The sequence below is a fragment of the Staurois parvus genome, unplaced genomic scaffold (genome assembly GCF_062004578.1).
Source record: "Staurois parvus isolate SC_StPar_1 unplaced genomic scaffold, SC_StPar_1.0 ptg000086l, whole genome shotgun sequence".
Lineage (NCBI taxonomy): Eukaryota > Metazoa > Chordata > Amphibia > Anura > Ranidae > Staurois > Staurois parvus.
In genome coordinates, this window is record NW_028317882.1 from 3,892,913 (window position 1) to 3,907,540 (window position 14,628).

Sequence of the window (14,628 nt, forward strand, 5' to 3'; positions counted from 1 at the left end):
GGTCAGCAGAGCTTTTCTACTACTTTCCCTCCAACAAATTGGCCTAGGTCCCAGCGTTATTGCTAAAGGTATGGCACTCTACTCCTCTCCATTGGCGTCAGTTTTGGTAAATGGTACTCGCTCTGAGCCTTTTAAGATCACCAATGGAACCAGGCAGGGCTGCCCCCTATCTCCCCTTTTATTTGTGCTAGTCATTGAATACTTAGCTCAAGCCATCAGACATAATGACACTATAGAAGGTATTCCTACTTCATCTGTTCACTATAAACTTTCCTAATATATCGACAACTTGCGCCTATATATTCAGCATCCACACACCAGCCTACCCTCTCTATTCCACGAATTCAAAAGATTTGGTGACCTCTCTAACTTTAAACTTATTATCTCCAAAACCAAGGCCCTTAATATCTCTCTTCCACTTGCCACCCTCCCACGTCTTTTATGCTCTAATTTTTCCTTTTATTGGTCTGACCACTCCCTTTAGTATTTAGACACTGTCATTCCCCCCAGTAATTCAGATGTTTGTTCCCTCAACTACGGTCCTCTTCTTTCTCAAATACGTAGAGACCTGGTTGCGTAGGGTTCCAAACCCATTCCCTGGTTCGGTAGAATAAATGCCCTGAAAATGAACATACTTCCGAAACTTCTTTATCTTTTTCAGACTCCCCCCATTGTACTTCCGTCTTCCTTCTTCCGCACACTTCATTCACTTTCCTCTCAATTCATTTGGCATAAACAAGTATCTCAACTTAAATTCCGCACGTTATGTTTGCCTAAACATGCTGGTGCAGCTGGACTCTCGGACTTTGAATATTAATACATAGCCTCGATCGCACGCCTACCTGACTGGTTTGTGTACCCTTAGTCCAAGGCCTCTCCTATGATTGAGAATTAAATGTCCCCATACGATCTCTGAGCCTTGTTATGGGGGTATGGCCACTTCTATATGTCCTTTCCCGGTCTTTCCCCGCTCACCTCAGCAACTCTACACATTTGGTACAAGCATAGGACCTCCTATGCCCTTTCCACTGATCTTAGTCCCCTCTCTCCTATTTTTGACAACTCAGCCTTTCCAGGGAGCATTGGAGTACAATCAATAGGCTGCTTCCACTGTACCACGTGGCCCCAAGCAAGACATCTTCTCTCCTCTCCCATGATAGACTAGCCAATGTCAGGCCTTGATTGGCTGACTGCTCATTAATTTTTGGTTTTCTATAACTCCATGAGGTCTTCGAACCTCAACAGACAACCCCTCACAGATTTTGAAAGACTGTGCTCTCTCTCAGAACCGTTCAGACACATGCTGGCCACAATTTATAAAGTTCTTCATTCTAACACCAACCAATGCTTCATGAAAGTTTCATGAAGGCATGGATGACAGATTTGGGCCATGAAATTGAGTCGGCTGAGTGGGAAAGGCCCTTTCACTTTACCCATAAATCCAGCAATTTCTGTTATACTGAGGAAAAGAACTAAAAGCTTCTTACCAGATGGTACAAGGATCCGGTCTCTCTCCATACATTTTCCCACAGGTCTTCGAGACGTGCTGGAGATATAGTCAAGCTAAAGGCTCTTATCTACATGTTTGGTGGGACTGTTGTAAGATTCAGTCTTTTTTGGCAGTCGACTCCTTCCCCTGAAATAGCTCTCCTTTTCATCCTACCAGGTTCCCTGTGGAGTCAAAAGTCTTGTCTTAGGTTTTTTTTATCGGCAGGCAGGCAATTAATACCTACTTTATGGAAGACATCTTGTACACCTTCCCTCCTCAATTGGGTACACGTAATGAATGACATTATGGGAGTAGAGGAACTCCTCGCCCAGGAGCGGGAGACCTCTGAAACGTTTCTTGCTTTGTGGTGGGTTTGGGTCATTTATTCCTCCTCTGATTCCCTATAACAAAAACTGTGGGATATGCAGACTTAAGGAGTACACAGCTGGCCTTCACACCACTAGATTTGTTACATATGACGTGTGTCTCTGCTGGGCTGTCCCCAATCTCTCCATGCCTTTCTTTCTTCTCTCTTTCTTTCTCCTCTCTTTCTTCTTTAATACGTTTATATTACTCTTTAAAAATGCAGTTTGTACTGTAAGTATACCATGTTTGGACCACAGTTATTACGCATGACTCCTGGGTTGGGCATATTTGTTTCTGTATGGTTTCAGTTTAAGCCATATTACTTTGTCTATATGTAGTAAACCAAAACCTTGTAACTGCAATTTCAGACAGGCGCTACCCATGGATGTAATTTCTAATTTTGTTGACTTCTTTTTTTTTTCCCTTTTGTTTTCATGGTCTATATACACTGTGAATATATTATTGTATACGTTCCAATAAAAAGATATTGAACCTTAAAACACAAAGAAGAGGTTAAAGGAGAAAAATGTGTTCCTTTTCCTGGAGTAATTTACCAGCACAGCAGTAATTTGTAAGCATTTTCCTGGGCCAGAGCATTAATGGAACATTTGGCCACTGTTAACTAAATTTTATCCCACTCATTAATATCTATAGAGTCGCCTAGGTGAAGTTTCCAACCAAGAGCATAGGCAGTTTTCTTGTTGGATTGGGAAAAGACTTGCGAGTTGATTTCCATTTTTTTAAAGGTGTTAAGAGGGTTGGACACATTGTGGTATGAGAGAGAAGGGTACTTATATCATTTGTTATCTGAATTAATGAATTGTGATAATTCTGATGGTGAGAGATGCCAAAGTTTCAAAAGGTGAGAATGTGTTTTGATCCTGTCTAGGGACAGGAGGTCATGTTCTAACATTTTTATAATGCCACCAAATAAAACTTTCCGGGTCTTCTATGGTGGGTGGGAACATAGGATTGTTAAGAATCCCAAATAAGGGAAGATGAGGGGATATCAGATGACTGGAGTATTTTTAAATGATCCCAGCAAGAAAGGGAGGGTTGTAAAGTAGGAACATCTATAACAGACAACTAGAAGAGGTGAGCCAAATTAAATTATAGATTGGGACCGGTGAACATTGGATAATAGCAAGATAAGTCCAGATGGGAATTCTGAAACAGTATGGAGCAATGTAAGAGGTTCCGACTTGAGCAGCCAAATTATTATTATTATAATTTTTTTATTATACAGGATTTATATAGCGCCAACAGTTTATGCAGCACTTTACAATATATAGGGGGCAGAACAATTACAATACAGTTCAATACAGAAGGAATAGGAGGGCCCTATTCATGGAGCTTACAATCTAAAGGAAGCTCCAAATAATATTGTGAAATGTTAGGAATACCAAGGCCACCAGCCATTTTATTCCTGTAGATTACTTGGGCTGGATTTTGTGGAACCCCAAATAAATTTAAGCATTTTCATTTTTTCAATTTTGAGAATATGTTTTGGGATGGGAATGGGTCGCATTCTAAAAAAATAGAGCAGTTTCGGAAGGTATGTCATTTTTATAGCATGGACACGACCGAATCAAGACAAAGGGAATGCTTTCCATGTGGATAATAATTTGGATAAAGTGTGGCAGGAAATCTGGTGCTAGCTGAGGCTGGTTGGGAGGTACATTAACTGACTAACTGACACTGACATCAATAGTTACACTAATACAGTGATCAGTGTTAATACTGTACACTTTCACTGTACTAATGACACTGGCTGGAAAGGGGTTAATATTTAAGGGCAATCAAAGGGTTAACTTTGTATCTAACTGTGTAATGAGTGCTAGTTTTACTTTACTATATGGCTGTTTTTTTTCTCCCTGCTTTGCAGGGAGAAGAAACAGCCAGATTACTGTAGACAGAGTTCTTTGTTTTATAAACAGACTTCTGAGTGTGATTAAACACAGCTTGTCAGCTGACTTCAGCCAAAATCATTGTCTTACATCAGCTGCCAAACATGTGCTGTGTCCCTGAAGATGAGAGAATGTCACCAGCACACAGAGGATTACCAATACGAGTCCAAACGTTTTAATGAATGATCACATAGTTACAGCAAGGCAACGTTTCAGAGTCACATGCCTGATGAAGGGGTCCTGCGAGACTCCGAAACGTTGCCTTGCTGTAACTATGTGATCGTTCATCAAAACATTTGGACCCATATTGGTGATCCTCAGTATGTGTACATTTAGTGTACCAATTGTATTTTTCACCTTATATTTAAAATGATATATTATTTCTCTTAAAGTGTTATTAAACCCACAACAGTAACATCAGTCTGTATATGCAGTGCACAGCACAGCCATCCAAAGCAGTGTGCTTACAGTGAAGCACCAACACACCACCCCCCAATAAAACACTCCCAGCATACAGTTAACCCTTTGATCGCCCCTCATGTTAACCCCTTCCTGCCCAGTGTCAATAGTACAGTGTCAGTTCTTTTTTTTTAGCATTGATCACTGTATTGGTGTCACTGGGGATGTCAGTGACACCAAGTCAGTTCCCCCCAGTGTCAGAATGCCCACCGCAGTCCCGCTATAAGTTTTTTTTTAGCAAAGACATGTAGCAGAATACATTTTGGTGTAAATTTCGGAAGAAACTTGATTTTTTTAATTTTTTTACTGGACATGTTTAATAGCAAAAAGTCAAAAATATTGTTTTTTTTCTCAAAATTGTCAGTCTTCTTTTTTTATAGCGCAAAAAATAAAAAAAATCACAGGCGGTCAAATACCACCAAAAGAAAGCTCAATTCGTGGGAAAAAAGGACGTAAATTTAAATTGGGTGCAGTGTTGCATGACTGCGCAATTGTCAGTTAAAATAATGAAAAAATGTCCTAGTCAGGAAGGAGGATAAATCCTCAGGAGGGCAAGTGGTTAAATGGAGATCTTCAAATTTTTCTCTGTAAGAAACAAAAAGCTTACAGTAATTCTTTAGAAGACACGTCTAACACCATATCCTTGGTGCAGCACCCAGTGTACACTCATTATCCATAAGGGGAGTTGAGCAGTGTGTAAATGAAAGAAATGGACAGATAATCTGCACATATTTTACATATAACTCAACAGCATTTTATCTACTTCAATACCAATAACCAAGCTTCATTTATTTAAAACAAAAACATAAAGCATACACTTATCACAACCCTTGTCAGATTACAAGGAACTAGCTTACATCATAAATACACAACATTGCTTTTCCTTTCTCATCCTCTGTCTCACTTTTTGCTATATAAATTGTTCAAGATGAGCCCAAAGCAAAAAAAAAAAAAAAAAGGCGTGGGGCTACATGACAATGGGGATAGGGGATACAAGGCAGGACAGGGTTAAGGTATAGTTGGTTAGAAGGGCGGTCAATTATGGAGAGTAGGTGGAGCTGCTGTGGGGGTATACAAGAAGGTGACCCAAAGAGCAGCAAATCCTTGGGAGCAGCGGCATGGGAGCTCAAAATCACGTATAGGGTAGGGGGTGTGTGCCCGGTGATTGCCGAGGTTCTCCAATCGGGAGAAGAACTGTATGTAAGCAATACAGTTCTCCCTGTCAGCTCGTGCACAGCCCAGCCATCCAAAGCAGTGTGCTTACAGTGAAGCACATGGACACAGGACAGAGTGAACCAGCACACAGCACACATTTGACCCTTTGATCACCCCTCATGTTAACCCTTTCCTGCTCAGTGCCATTAGTACAGTGTCAGCACTTTTTTTTAGCACTGATCACTGTATTGGTGTCACTGGGGATGTCAGTGACACAAAGTCAGTTCCCTCCAGTGTCAGAATGCCTGCCGCAGTCCTGCTATAAGTCTCTAATCACCACTAATAGTAATAAAAATATATTTTTAAAAAAAAGCCCAGTATATATACTGCCATTTGTAAATGCTATAATTTTTTTTTTTACTGGACATGTTTAATAGCAAAAAGTCAAAAATATTGTTTTTTTCTCAAAATTGTCGGTCCATTTTTTTATAGCGCAAAAAATAAAAACCGCACAGGTGATCAAATACCACCAAAAGAAAGCTCTATTTGTGGGGAAAAAAAAGACGTAAACTTCATTTGGGTGCAGCATTGTATGACTCCGCAGCTGTCAGTTAAAGTAACTCAGTGCAGTAACGCAAAAAATGGCCTGGTCTGGCAGGGAGGTAAATCCTCAGGAGGGCAAGTGTTTAACAAAGGTATGTGCTGCCACCTGTCGATTCCGACATGAATGCTCCAATAGTTATCCAGATCGGGCTGCTGCCTGGTTGCTGGCATCTGGCTTTTCAGTTGGTTTTAATATTCCTTGTTATTCCTTGCTCTCTTGCTCAAATTCCCCCTATGGTGGACAATCTCCTTTTGACCCAGTTGCATCCGGATGTGTCTTCCGACAAACTTGCCAGGGAGGTTGCCTTGGGCTGCATGGCCGGCCCGTTCACTCACTCTCTGCTGGATATTTGGTGGTCTTTCCATTGGGCCTCGTTCCTAAGAAGGAGCCTTATAAATTTAGCTTGATCCACCACTTATCTTTCCCCAAGGGTAGTTCGGTAAATGATGCAATTGATCCTAAAGCTTGTGCGGTGTCTTATACCTCGTTTAATGCTGCCCTCTTTTGGGTGTGGTGTTATGGGCGGGGTTTCCTCATGGCTAAAACAAACATTGAGGTGGTATTCCAGTTGCTGACTGTGCATCCTCAGAGTTTTAACCTCCTGGGTTGCCAGTAGTTGGACTCCTTTTATGTCGACCGCTGCCTCCCCATGGGCTGTTATATCTCCTGTTCTTTCTTTGAGACGTTCAGTTTGTTTGTTGAATGGTTGGTCCGTGAGGTGTTGATGGTCAGTTCCATTCTCCATTACCTGGATGACTTTCTGTGTATTGGCCCCCCCTTGTCTAACTTGTGTGGCATTTTACTGGCAATGATTGAACATTTTGTGGACTTCTTTGGCACACCATTGGCTGTGGATAACATGGAAGGCCCGACGGCAGTGATTTGTTTTTTTGGGGACTTTGGTCGACTTGCTCGCCATGGAATGCCACCTGCCTGACGACAAGCTGCTTGCCCTCAAGGCGGAGGTTGGCATGGTGGTCTGTAAGCGCAAAATCCAACTGTGGCAGCTGCAGTCCCTCCTGGTCACTGCTGAAGTCTCTAGTCTGTGCCATTTCTTCACATTGAGCAGTGAACATAGAGAGGACTTACAGGTGTGGAATGTGTTTTTGGACACCATCAATGGCTGTTCCCTCTGGCTTCAAGTAACTTTGACTTGGAGCTCTTTATGGACACTGCGGGTTCCACAGGCTACAGGGTTTTCCTTGGTGGCCAAGGGAGTGCGGAGCGCTGGTCCAGGGAGTGGTGTGAAGCTGGTATTTTGTGGAACTTGGTTCTTTTGGAACTATTTCTGGTACTAGTGGTGGTGGAATTTTGGGGGGACTCTTTCTGTGACAAGAAAGTCCATCTACACTGTGATAATATGGGGGTGGTGCAGGTTATTAACTGGCTTTCTGCTTCTTCCGCTCCGGCTGTTACATCACTTAGTTTTATGTTGTTTGCAGTTGAATGTATTTTTATATGCTGTGCATATACCTGGGGCAACTAACGCATTGGCTGATTCTTTGTCTCAGTTTCAGCTGGACAGGTTTCAAGAGTTGGTGCCGGCTGCAGAGTCCCCTGTCCTTGGCAGATGTGGCAAATTGCGTTGGAGTTGCTGCAAGCTTGCTCCAGAATTCTTTGAGTGGGTCTACTTGGTCTGCATATTCTAAGGTGCGGCGTGAATGGAGGGACCTTTTGTTGTGTGTTGGGGCAGGTTTGGTGTGTATGGATCTATACATGTTGGATGGTAATGACCTGGGGATTTGATCCATGCGGCATCTTATCGGGTACATTAAGTATGATTTTCTCCGGCTGCGCACTGCCTTCCTGGACATGGTGGTAGTTTGGTCCGAGATTGTTGGCTGCACTTTGTGGCATTTTGTTCAGTCTGTTGAGCGGTTGAATAAAGCATGGATCAAGGTCAATAAGGAAGTGGGACGTTTTGTGGTGCGCAATGGGGGTTTTGTTGTTCGATATCAGGACCTTGAGGTGGATACCTGGCTGTATCTATGAAGTGGTGGTGTCCACTTGAATGCAATGGGAAGGATTTATGGTTTCTGGGCCTGCAGGATGGGGTACAGCAGGCAAAGTGTTGGTGGTGAGGCTCTCAGGTGTAAGGTGTTACACCTGCGAGCTGTGGCGGTTGGGGTCTTTGGAGGCATTAACAATTTTGGAACAGTCCATAGCAGTGACCCATCTAAGGTATGGTGTCCTCTGTTGGATCCCAGTTAATGGAGTATTATCTGGGAAGTGGTAACAAGTAGGTATCTGTGGAGAAGTGGGCTTGACCAGGAGCCAATGTTTTGCAGCTGGGGATCGTGAAGTAGTAACGCAAATACACCTATGTACCTGATGTTGGTTCTCAGGTGCCTCCCAAGACCAGAAACCTGTATGTTATGGCTACTGGTTTATGAGTTTGGTTTCTGTTTTAAGGAATGTTATTTTGGTTATTTGTTAATAAATGGCCAAGCTGGCCAATTTTCTCCAGATTGGGTCCTTAGTCGTTTCTTAATTAATATAAGTTGGAAAGGGAATCTATGGTAAAATTTAGAATGACTTGGAGACCTATGGGTTACCCTAGTCATGCTTTTATGCATATTTGGCCATAAGTAGGAAGGCACACAGAATAACACAACTGTATTTATCTGCTAGAGTACATAGGTCACAACACAGTGGCATATTCCAAACTCTTCCTTTCTTGCATTACAAGAAAGCCCTCTCAAGGGCTTTAACATTCAGATGAGATTTCTCCCTCAGACTTTTGGCATTGCCCATTCTTGCATTCTATACATTGTGGGTACCTAATCGGTGAAGGTCTACCCTATAGGAGGAATACTGCTACAGGGCAGACTCCCTGTGCAAAGGCACATATATATACGTGATTCACACTCCCGCTGGGATTGCGGGCCAGGGGCGCTCACCTGATCACCTAATCACATCTGATTCAGTGTCTGACCAATCAATCAACAGATTCAGGCCCGGATCTGCTGATTGATCCCTGCCCTATCAGAGATCTTTCTGTACCTGTGTTTACATTTACACAGGTACAGGAAATTATTAAATCTTCTCTCTCTGGGCACATTCCATCCCAGAGAGAAGAAAACAGATCCACGTGGGTAAGATCACTACACACAGTAAAAAAAACTGATAGGTCACATTTAACCCCCTGATCGCCCCCCAATTAACCCCTTCACTGCCCTGTCACCAGTGTCATTAGTTCAGTGTACAGATTTTTTCACTGATCACTGTATTAGTGCCCCCGGTGACTTCAGATAGTGTTAGTGTCCCTCTGAGATAGCGCCAGATTGCCCGTCATTACATCAGTCACCACATATAACCCCTAGATTGCCAGGAACACACTCACATACACAATAAACCTCCGTTGCTAGTATAGTGTCTGAACAGAGTGTCTGATCTTTGATCAGATAAGCACTATACCAGCATTCATACTAGTATAGTGTCTCCAAAAATGCAGCATTAGCAGGATCAGCCCCATAACCTGCCAGCACATGCATGTAGCCCCTACACTTAACCTCCCCACTTCCCCCCTTCTCCCCCAGCAAATGCAGTGTCAGTAGGTCACTGTCACTTGATACATTGTACACAAAACCACAGTGTTTGCAGAATCAGGCCTGATCTCTGCTAACACTTGCAGGTAAATTTTTATATAGCGGTTCAAGCAGACCCTGACAGCCAGATGCTCTTTTTCCTGTGAGTCACATTAGGTATCTATAAATTTAGTGGCCAAAATGTCCAACAAAAGGTACTCTAGTGAAGAGGCCTACAGGATTCTAAGCATGTCAGATGAGAGTGAAGGGGAAGCCTCACTGACAGAATTTGCCTCACAATATGAAGAGGTCCCTGCTAAGGTCATGTGTACCCAGGTTCCTGAGATATTACAATTGTTACAATTGCAGGATGGTTCTCATATGCAGCAGAGTGCCAGTACTAGTGCCACTCTACCTTTTGGTGAACTTGCAAGCACCATCGGCCTAGTACATCCTGGTCTTATACATACCAGCACTGCAGTATCACTTGGTGATGTGGCAAGTCCCATAAGTGCAGTACAAGGTGGTGCGGTGGCTAGCACAAGTAGTAGCCACAAAGAATTCACACACAAGCCTGTAGAGCCCCTAATGTCCTTCCGGATGTGCTTGAAAATCCTGATTGGTAGCCCACAAATTCTGCAGCACCTGTACTTCCTCTCTTCACTGCCCAATCCAGAATTCAGGTGGAAAGAGCAAATGTAACTATTCCCCTTGATCTTTTGGAGCTGTTTTTCACAGAAGATCCGTATGCATTGATTGTGGATCACAACAGTTTATCACTGCCAACCCCAATTCAAACCTTGCCAGACCATTTGCATGGAATCCTATTACAGTTTCTGAATTTCAAGTTTTTTTGGGCCTAACCCTTAACATGGGCATTACTAAGAAAAATGAATTGCGGTTGTATTGGTCCACAGACCCAATTCATCATATGCCCGTGTTCTCTGCTGCCATGGCCAGGCATAGATATGAGAATATAATGAGATTTATGCATTTCAAGGACAATACACTCTGCCATCCTCGGGGTGACCCTGAATTTGACCAGCTCCACTAAATTTGGCCCCTCATAAATCACCTTAACCAAAGATTTACAGATGTCTATACTCCCCAGCACATCTGTGTTGATAAGACCCTCATTCGTTTTTCTGGCCGCCTTGCATTCAAACAATTTCTCCTCAGCAAGCGTGTCAGATATGGGGTCAAGATGTATAAGACCTGTGAGATGACAACAGGCTGTACGCATACGTTTCAGGTTTATGAGGGAAAAGATAGTCACGTGGAGCTCCCCGGATGCCCAGACTAAATGGGCAGCAGTGGCAAGATAGTTTGGGACTTGGTGTCATCCTTTTACCATATGGGGTACCACTTATACGTGGACAATTTTTTATTCAAATGTGCCACTTGTACAATCTTGGGATTGGTGCATGTTGCACCGTGCAACCTGCTTGAGAAATGATAAATTGCTTGCAGTGAAGTGGGTGAACAAACAGAATGTTTTTGTCCTGTCTTTCATTCACCCAGACACGACCATCCAAATTGCCACAGAAGTTGGTGTTGCTGAGAAGCCCCTCTGTGTCCACGACTATAACCTTCACATGGGAGGGGTGGACTTCAAGGACCAGATGATGAAGCCATACTTAGTTTCCTGAAAAGCCATACGCCGGTACAAAAAGTGTCTGTTAATTTATTTCAGTTGGCTCTATAAAATGCTTTTGTGCTTTACAAAGCAACTGGACATAGTGGATCCTTCCTAAAATTCCATGAAGAATAATGGCCCTTTTCTATCCAGAAGGTACTATGGCCCAAACCCCCTACCCAGATGCAGTTAGCCGGCTGTATGAGAGGCATTTTCCCGATGCTATTCCTGGTACCCCAACCCAAAGGACACCCCCAAAAAGATGTGTCTGTAGCAGACATGGAGTTAGGTGTGACAACCGCTTTTTTTGTCCCTCCTATCCTGGCCAACCTTGTCTCTTCCTCAAGGACTGCTTTTGTCGCTACCATACACTAGCGGACTATTATTATAGGGTACAGCACAGCACAATTCAGGGCACATATTTGCACAGGGTCTCGAAAGATGTTAGGTAGTCAGGAAACTGGCTATCGCATTTTGAGCAACCCTAATATCTGCTAGTTACAGTTAAAAAAATTATTATTTATATATATTTATATAATTCTTATATTTGTTTACAGCGCAAAAAAAACCCAGAGGTGATCAAATACCACCAAAAGAAAGCTCTATTTGTGTTTGTCATGGATCCAAACTGCATGCACACGCCCACAGCGACTAGCTAACCGAGGTGTGCAAGTCCGGCCATGACTTTGGGTAAAGAGGGAATGAGGGGGACTTACTTTGAACATATACGACTGGCCATGATACACTTTCACAGCCTGCACTACCTCTGGCCACCACTAGAGGGAGACTCCACTCCAATCTTATATACAATCTGGTGCACTCTAAGGGTTGGGGAGCAGTCTAACAATTGGCACACCCTTCTAGGATTCCTCCAGCTATCCTACAAGCTAGAACCCCGGTGTTAATCACTCTTCCACTGTCCACACCCCCCCACACCAGACACACAACAAACGGTAGCTTGCCACCACCCAACAGTTTATCTGCAGACTAGTCTGCTGGGTCACCACACACACACTGATCTCCATCTGGCAGATCTGTTACTTTACAATCTGCATGCAATCTGCCAACACGCAGTGCAATTGCATACAGATTGGCAATGAACTTGACTGAGCATATATAGACTCTGCAATACAATACAATCTATCTGGAGATATGAGCCCGAGCTTAAGTACTCAGAAGTCACTTATTAATTTTATGATTTAATATCCCAAAAGTGGGCAGTGCAAAAAATATGTACAAATTATAAAGAGTTACAGAAAATACAAAAAGACACACAATTGACTATTCACTATAAAATAAAAGAGAATAAAAACAGAAATAAAACTTTTACCAAGAGTTATCCTGCGACTGAAGCAAGTCAGAATCACACCGTCCATATCTCAGGGTCCTCAATTTATTAAAATATGGACGTAGGCTGGACATTAGCCCTTGGCCAATTAGCCCTGGGGGGTGTTCCTGTACCAGCCCACAGGACGTTCTGGGTACTGAAGTGCCCAAAGTTGATTAGACCAGGAACGGTTTGAATCACCAAGTCAGGGATAGAATTTACGACACCAGCGCGTCAGTCTGATCGTGACAGTATCAGTCGCTGTTCAGCTGTCGCAATCAGGCACCATATAACAGTTTTCTGCGTTTCTCTGGGATTCCACAGGGGCCACAAATACAGTTTTACATGCAGATGTAGCCTACAGTGTGTCCAATCAGAAGGAAGTATTTTCATCTCTCTGCAACTAATATTTTAGCTTTCATGAGGGATAAAATATTTTCCTTTGATCCGTGTATGTAAATTATCGCTGGCAGACACATGGGAGCCACTCCTGGTCTCCTGCTGCTTCTCGAAGCCGAAATGCTGGAGCTCCTCTTTTAGACTTCAAGAAGGTGGCAAAGTCTGACTACATAGGTAACAACCTTTTATTGACATCTAGGTGTCACCTCCAGCCTAGAAGCTGCTTCTGTCCTTTCAGATGCTAATTGGTAAACCTCTGATTCTGACTGAATACTGAACACTTATCTTATTATATTGTAAAGCGCTGTGCAAACTGTTGGCGCTATATAAATCCTGTATAATAATAATAAAAATATCTGTAATAACATGAGACAAGATCTATAATAACATATTTCTACAGATCACATCACAGCTATCCAAATCCTACATTTATGTTACAGTGTGGAACAAGGAGATAAATTTAGTTTGGGTACAGCATTGCATGACCACACAGTTACCAGTTGAAATAGCACAGCGCCAACTAGCAAAAACAGTCCTGGTCAGGAAGGGGGGTAAATCCTCTGGGGGGCAAGTGGTTAATTTCTTTTTAACTGCAAGCATTCTGTTAGCAACACTACACTAACAGCATAACACAATGCACAGGTTTGCGTGACTACTGTAGATTCTTTCCTCAATGATCTCAGAAAACCACTACCATTTAAATTTTACTTTTTTGTATCAGCTCTTCAAATGCAAGCATTGATTTAAAAAAAAACAGTTCTCCCAGTGTATATTAATCTCTTCCAACAGTAAGCTGTCTAAGCACTTTGACAGGAAACAGACAATCTCAAATCTACTTCTTCTAATAGCAAATGACATGTGAAATTCATCCCAAATTAGTTTACATTAGTTCAGCTGGGTCTGGCATTTGCACACACAGGAATTAGCTCTAGCAAAAGGGCTGACCCACAACATTAGTATCAGATGAACAAGGCATTTCTGCAGAACTCAGTTCAGCTGTCCCATAATACTCCTGGGTCCTGAAGAACTTGGCAGGAGGTGAGAGACTAATCAGAGTACCTAAACATGGCCAACCACCTAAATCCTGTTCTGCTCTGGTCAATAAAAGTATGTTAGGTACCCACTGTTCTCCACTATTTTTTGCCGAAGAACCCAGGCCACCGTCTGGTGTGGTGAACATATTATCCGGGTTTATTAAATGTATATACATGCTGAGTTGTTTACATTTCACAGATATAATTATATCATTTTGACCATTTATGCAAAAAGCTGATTAACATTTGACATACCCCTCATTAATACTTTCCATACTCATTTATATGGGTAGTCATCCTGAGTAAGAGCAGATGATTGACAGGGAAATCCAGCACACTGAAGGGGGGAGGAGCCCGAACATGGCGGCCGAGGAGAGCGTGAGGCACTAGCACTCTGCTAGGCTCCGCTTCCCATCCTTCCCAGGGACCCTCGGAAACAAAAAAAATGAAGGGGCAGACTCACCGGAGTTAGGTGGGTCGAGCAGGAGAGGCCGGAGAGCAGGGGAGCTGAGTGGCCCGTGAAGAGAGGCAGGAGCCGGGTCAGCCGGGAGACGAGGAGACGCGGCGGGACCATGTGACAAGTCGCGGAGGATCTCTGGGAGGAGGTGAGACCGGCCGGCATCCCGAGCAGAGAGGGAAGTTCCGGCTCACTCCTGGCCTCGTTCCCCGGCGCGCAGACTGGCCCTGGACCCTGGAAAATTGGGAGAAGCAGCCTGTAGCCTTGT

The 14,628-nt window shown here is 43.2% G+C and overlaps 1 long non-coding RNA gene across 1 annotated transcript in view; it reads right to left on the minus strand.

Annotated features, from left to right (window-relative positions):
• Nucleotides 1-14,628, minus strand: part of LOC149468477 (uncharacterized) — a 52,888-nt gene that overhangs the window by 17,885 nt on the left and 20,375 nt on the right. Inside the window, exon 2 of the long non-coding RNA XR_016311708.1 lies at nucleotides 1,488-1,671. This is a non-coding gene — a long non-coding RNA (uncharacterized LOC149468477). The remainder of the gene's footprint in view (nucleotides 1-1,487; nucleotides 1,672-14,628) is intronic.